This window comes from Phalacrocorax aristotelis, unplaced genomic scaffold (assembly GCF_949628215.1).
Source record: "Phalacrocorax aristotelis unplaced genomic scaffold, bGulAri2.1 scaffold_38, whole genome shotgun sequence".
NCBI lineage: Eukaryota > Metazoa > Chordata > Aves > Suliformes > Phalacrocoracidae > Phalacrocorax > Phalacrocorax aristotelis.
In genome coordinates, this window is record NW_027441119.1 from 901,197 (window position 1) to 908,041 (window position 6,845).

General features: G+C 54.0%; 1 long non-coding RNA gene across 1 annotated transcript; it reads left to right on the top strand.

Moving 5' to 3' along the window:
- The first annotated feature begins 411 nt into the window (after positions 1-411).
- LOC142050904 (uncharacterized) lies at positions 412-2,099 on the top strand. Its single transcript, XR_012658193.1, has 3 exons — positions 412-463; positions 1,458-1,612; positions 1,996-2,099. It is a non-coding gene; the product is annotated as an uncharacterized LOC142050904 (long non-coding RNA).
- The last annotated feature ends 4,746 nt before the right edge of the window (positions 2,100-6,845 follow it).

Here is a 6,845-nt window from a genome sequence, read left to right on the forward strand (position 1 = left end):
GTGTTTCTGTGGAGTCCTAGCTACGGCTCGCTTCTAGTGTGGCCAAGCGTCAAGGTAGGGCTTTCAGCTTAAAGCTTCAGAAGCGCTGCGTGCCGAGATGGGTGTAGGTGAAACTGCTGTTGCGCCTGCAGCTGTGCTCGCAGGGATGCTGGGTGGCTCCGCATCAAACCGGCGAGGTGCGCGTGGACCTCCGTCGGGCTGCGCCCTGGGTGCGCGAGCGTGCCGTGTTTTTGCTGTTCCGGCTTGTATGTGCGAGGGCTTAACGTTTGATTTAATGCATTTCCTTTAACGGCAGGCTGTAGTTGGGCTCTAGATGGTATTCCTACGTGGGCGCAGGAGCTGTGGAATGGTTAAGCTGTTGCTGTGCCTCCAGGTGACTTGTTCAGTAACACTGTTTTTCCAGGTGCAGATGGATGAGTCGTGCAGGGCAACGGAGGAGAGCCCAGGGGAGCGCTGTAAGAAGGTGAGTCTGTGTGTAGTACTGGAGGGAAGATGTGACTGATGGCTATAGGGCTCCATTATGGGTTTTACTCTTTTTTTTTTTTTGTGATCTGAGGGTGCTAAGCGATGAGCCGAGCGTGATGTGGGCCCTGGAGGTGAGTCAGGCAAGGTGACCGGTGCTTGGTGGGCTGGAGTAGGTGTTCTTTTTCAGGTTATTCAGGGTTTTTTCTCCTTCTCTTCACTTTCCCATCCCAATTTGGGGCCGATTCCCTCAAACGGGGACTTCCCCCTGTGGGGCTGCTTATGCAGCCTGGGAGCTGCTGCCTGGGCACAAAAATACCTCAAACCCCTTGACTCTGGGCCTGCAATGAGGGGTGAAAATACAGGAAGAATTCTGGTGGAAAGAAAACAACTTGGGGCTTCTGGGAAAGCCAACTCCAGCTGGATTTGTGCGGCTGGAAAGGAAAAAAAAAGGGGGTGGGGGGAAGGAACAACAACCTAAAAGCACCCACCAACCATTCTCATGCACAAAACCGAAAGTGAAAATGACCATTTTTTGTAGGGCAAAAGCACAAAAAATCCCCACAGAACTCAGTAGTTTGGAAAAGCAACCCCAATTATTACATTATGTAAAGAAGGCGGGGGAAAAAAAAAGAAAACCAAACCAAAACCCGATCACAACCCTGATGCCACATGCCTACAAGCAGTTCCTGGGGCTTATTCTGCGGGGGTGGGAACCCAACCTTGTTCCCCAGGTTTGCTGTGCTGCTTCTCCTCCCTCGAGACACTTTGCTGTTTGGTGCAGAGGCAATGAATGGCGCTGCTGGGGCTGCGAGGGGGAAAGGTGCAGAGGAATAGAAGCTCTGTGGATGCAGCCAAGTTACGGTTTCTGGATGGTATTAATCGAGAAGAGTAATTCAGATAATGCTGCTGCCCAGCGACCAGAATTGGGTACTGAGCCCGGGAGCCGTGCACGCGCGGTGGCGTCCCTGTGATCCCCATTGCTCTCTCCGCAGGTAACAGCCCTGCGATGCTGCGGTGCCTGCGAGGTGATGCCGCCGTGCTCGTTGCTGCTTCCTGGTAAGGAAAGGCCTCCTCTGCTCTTGCTGCAGCGTGGTGGTGTGTCGGACACGATTCCCTGTGTTGGGTGAGGCCTAGGGCTGCCGGCGAGGTGAGCGAGCCCCTTTGGTGGGTGCAGGGGTATCTCCTTGTGTGCCTGTACTACTGGGGCTGGTGGGATGGGAAGCTTCAAATGACCCGCCGAGGCAGGCTTCTGGTATGCTAAAGGCGAGCGGGTGAGGGCAGCCCTAGGAGTTACCCGGGAGCTGATAGAAGGGAAGAGGGAAAGGAGGAGGAGGATGATGACCTTTTCCCCCTGCAGCTTCTGGGTGCAGAAGATGGCCGACTCCCCAGCTCACCAGAGCTCCCCCTCAGCCTCCCCTGGCCCCCCTTGCCCCGTGCGCCTGCCCCCAGCTCCAGCACGGGCGAGCTAGGCTACGTGCCTAGGAAGCCTCATCTGGTAAGAGCTGTAAGACACCCACGTATTCTCTTCAGGTGGAGGACGGCCTAGAGTCTGGAGCTGCAGAAGAGGCAGGGAGGAGAGGAGGGGAAAGAAGCATCTGAACGGCTAAATTGTGCCAGCAGCGCTGAGAGCGAGAGTCGCGGTGAGTCCTGGGCCACTGGGGCCCCGTTGCCTCTCTTGTGCGTCCTGGGCCCTCCCTGTCTCTCCCCCGGCCCCCTCTCTTTCCTTACCTGCTGCAAAATTTACTTTTTTTTTTGCGCCCCCCCCCCCCCGCACCTTCTTTCTCCATCTCGCTCTGAGTGTCTCCCTGCCTCCCCATCTTTTCAGTCCTCCCTCTCTCTGTCCTGTAGCCTGTGGCTCCTTTTTCTTTCTCCGCCTCTCTCTGCCTGGCTCTGGCTCCGTGTTTTTTTTTTTTTATTCCTCCTGCTCTGTCCTGTAGCCTGTCGGTGTTTTGTTGTTCTCTGGCTCTCTTGATCTGACTCCCTGTGTTACCGAAAAACGCGTTAAAATCGGAAACGACTCCTCAACACCAATTTAGTATTAAAGAGCAGGCATTCTTTATTCGCGGCGCCGGATGCACGGGGGATCGCTCCTCCTGGCGTGCGTACCTCACGCACCTTTCCCGTACAATTTATAGATGAAAATTTCACATACTCATACATAGTCATTATTGTCTTGTCTAGTGATGGGTACAAACTTGCTCGTTCCCTATGTCAGTCACTGCGCAGGCTCGGTTGTCCTCCCAGTACAGTGCAGGGAACGGGGACGTACACTGCGGGGAACGGGGACGTACAGTGCGGGGAACGCGGACGTACCAGGATCTACTGGGTTGTACTGGGAGGGAACTGGGACGTACAGGGAGGCTCTACAATGTCCTGGGATGTCCTGGGATGTAGTGTGGAGGAACTAGGATGTACAGGCTTGTACTGGGTTGTACCGGGTGGAACTGGCAGGAATTTGGGATGTACTGGGAGGTAACTGTTATGTACTGGGAAGGAACTGGTAGGGAACTGGGATGTACTGGTATGTACTGGGAGGGAAGTGTTATGTACTGAGGGTAACTGGGACGTACTGGGATGTGCTGGGAGGGAACTGTGAAGTACTGGGATGTACTTAGAGGGAACTGGGATGTACTGGGAGGGAACTGGGATGTACTGGGAGGGAACTGGGATGTACTGGGATGTACTGGGATGGAACTGGAATGTAATGGGATGTACTGGGAGGGAACTGGGGTGTACTGGGAGGCACTACAATGTGCTGGGATGTCCTGGGATGTACCGTGGAGGAAGTAGGGTGTACAGGCTTGTACTGGGTTGTACCGGGTGGAACTAGCAGGGATTTGGGTTGTACCAGGATCTACTGGGATGTACTGGGATGTACTGGGAGGGAAGTGTTATGTACTGAGGGGAACTGGGACGTACTGGGATGTGCTGGGAGGGAACTGTGAAGTACTGAGATGTACTTAGAGGGAACTGGGATGTACTGGGAGGGAACTGGGATGTACTGGGTGGAAAGTGTTGGGAATTGGGATTTACTGGGAGGGAACTGGGATGGACTGGGAGGGAACTGGGATGTAGTGGGACATACTGGGAGGGAACTGGGATGTACTGGGGTGTACTGGGAGGGGACTGTTATGTACCGAGGGGGAACTGGGATGTACTGGGAGTGAACTGTGAAGTACTGGGATGTACTTAGAGGGAAGTGGGAGGGAACTTGGATGTAGTGGGAGAGAACTGGGATTTACTTGGAGGAAAGTGGCATGTACTGGGCTGTACTGGAATGGAACTGGGAGTGAACTGTGTGTGAACTGTGAGGGAACTGGGATGTACTGGGATGTACTGGGACAGACTGGGAGGGATCTGGGATGTACTGGGATGCACTGGTAGGGAACTGGGATGTACTGGGAGGAATCTGGAATGTCCCAGTTGACACCCACTTCCCTCCCAATGCCTCCCAGTATATCCCAGTCTCCTCCCAGTACATCCCAGTAAATCCCAGTTTGCTCCCAGTACATCCCAGTACATCGCAGTACATTCCAGTTCCGTGCCTGTACATCCCAATACATCCCCGTTCCATGCCAGTACATCCCAGTTCCCTACCAGTTCATCCCCGTACATCCCAATTCCCTCCCGGTTCACTACCACTTCTTTCCCAGTGCCTCCCAATACATCCCAGTTCCGTCCCATTACATCCCAGTATATCCCAGGTCCCTCCCAGTACATCCCAGGTCCCTCCCCGTTAATCCTAGGTCCCTCCCAGTACTGGGAGGGAGCTGGGATGTACTGGGAGGCACTACAATGTGCGGGGATGCCCTGGGATGTACTGTGGAGGAACTTGGATGTACAGGCTTGTACTGGGTTGTACCGGGTGGAACTGGCAGGGATTTGGGATGTACCAGGATCTACTGGGATGTACTGGGAGGTAACTGTTGTGTACTGGGAGTGAACTGGGAGGGAACTGGGACGTACTGGTAGGGAACTGGGACGTACTGTGAGGGAACTGGGACGTACTGTGAGGACACTGGGATGTACTGGTATGTACTGGGAGGGAAGTGTTATGTACTGAGGGGAACTGGGACGTACTGGGATGTACTGGGATGGAACTGTGAAGTACTGGGATGTACTGGGAGTGAACTGGGAGGGAACTGGTATGTAGTAGGATGTACTGGGTGGGAACTGGGATGTACCAGGATGTACTGGGATGTACTGAGAGGGAACTGGGATGTAGTGGGAGGGAACTGGGATGTAGTGGGAGGGAACTGGGAGGGAACTGGGATGTACTGGGAGGGAACTGGTATGTACTGGGAGGGAACTGGGATGTACTGGGACATACTGGCAGGGAACTGGGATGTACTGGGAGGGGATTGGGATGTACTGGGAGGGAACTTGGATGTATTGGGAGGGAAGTGTTATGTACCAAGGGGGAACTGGGACGTACTGGGATGTAGTGGGAGTGAACTGTGAAGTACTGGGATGTACTGTGAGGGAACTGGGATGTACTGGGAGGGAACTTTAAAGTACTGGGATGTACTTAGAGGAAACTGGGAGGCAACTGGCATGTACTGGGATGTACTGGAATGGAACTGGGAGTGAACTGTGTGTGAACTGGGAGGGAACTGGGATGTACTGTGAGGGAACTGGGATGTACTGGGATGTACTGGGAGGGACTGGGAGGGATCTGGGATGTACTGGGCTGCACTGGTAGGGAACTGGGATGTACTGGGAGGAAACTGGAATGTCCCAGTTGACACCCACTTCCCTCCCAGTTTCCTCCCAGTATATGCCAGTTTCCTCCCAGTATATCCCAGTTTCCTCCCAGTACATCCCAGTAAATCCCAGTTCGCTCCCAGTACATGCCAATACATCGCCGTACATTCCAGTTCCGTTCCTGTCCATCCCAATACATCCCCGTTCCATGCCAGTACATCCCAGTTTCCTACCAGTTCATCCCCGTACATCCCAATTCCCTCCCGGTTCACTACCACTTCTTTCCCAGTGCCTCCCAATACATCCCAGTTCCGTCCCATTACATCCCAGTACATCCCAGTTCCCTCCCAGTACATCCCAGTTCCCTCCCAGTACATCCCAGTTCCCTCCCAGTACTGTGAGGGAACTGGGACGTACTGTGAGGACACTGGGATGTACTGTTATGTACTGGGTGGGAAGTGTTATGTACTGAGGGGAACTGGGACGTACTGGGATGTACTGGGAGTGAACTGGGAGGGAACTGGTATGTAGTAGGATGTACTGGGTGGGAACTGGGATGTACCAGGATGTACTGGGAGGGAACTGGGATTTACTGGGAGGGAACTGGGATGTACTGGGACATACTGGCAGGGAACTGGGATGTACTGGGAGGGGATTGGGACGGACTGCGACGGAACTGGGATGTACTGGGAGGGATCTGGGATGTACTGGGCTGCACTGGTAGGGAACTGGGATGTACTTGGAGGAAACTGGAATGTCTCAGTTGACACCCACTTCCCTCCCAGTGCCTCCCAGTATATCCCAGTTTCCTCCCAGTACATCCCAGTAAATCCCAGTTTGCTCCCAGTACATCCCAGTACATCGCAGTACATTCCAGTTCCGTTCCTGTACATCCCAATACATCCCCATTCCATGCCAGTACATCCCAGTTCCCTACCAGTTCATCCCCGTACATCCCAATTCCCTCCCGGTTCACTACCACTTCTTTCCCAGTTCCGTCCCATTACATCCCAGTTCCGTCCCATTACATCCCAGTTCCGTCCCATTACATCCCAGTTCCGTCCCATTACATCCCAGTACATCCCAGGTCCCTCCCAGTACATCCCAGGTCCCTCCCAGTACATCCCAGGTCCCTCCCAGTACATCCCATTTCCCTCCCAGTACTGGGAGGGAGCTGGGATGTACTGGGAGGCACTACAATGTGCGGGGATGCCCTGGGATGTACTGTGGAGGAACTAGGATGTACAGGCTTGTACTGGGTTGTACCGGGTGGAACTGGCAGGGATTTGGGATGTACCAGGATCTACTGGGATGTACTGGTAGGTAACTGTTATGTACTGGGAAGGAACAGGGAGGTAACTGGGATGTACTGGTAGGGAACTGGGATGTACTGTGAGGGAACTGGGACGTACTGTGAGGACACTGGGATGTACTGGTATGTACTGGGAGGGAAGTGTTATGTACTGAGGGGAACTGGGACGTACTGGGATGTAGTGGGAGTGAACTGTGAAGTACTGGGATGTACTGGGAGTGAACTGGGAGGGAACTGGTATGTAGTAGGATGTACTGGGTGGGAACTGGGATGTACCGGGAGGGAACTGGTATGTACTGGGAGGGAACTGGGATGTACCGTGGAGGAACTCGGATGTACAGGCTTGTACTGGGTTGTACCGGGT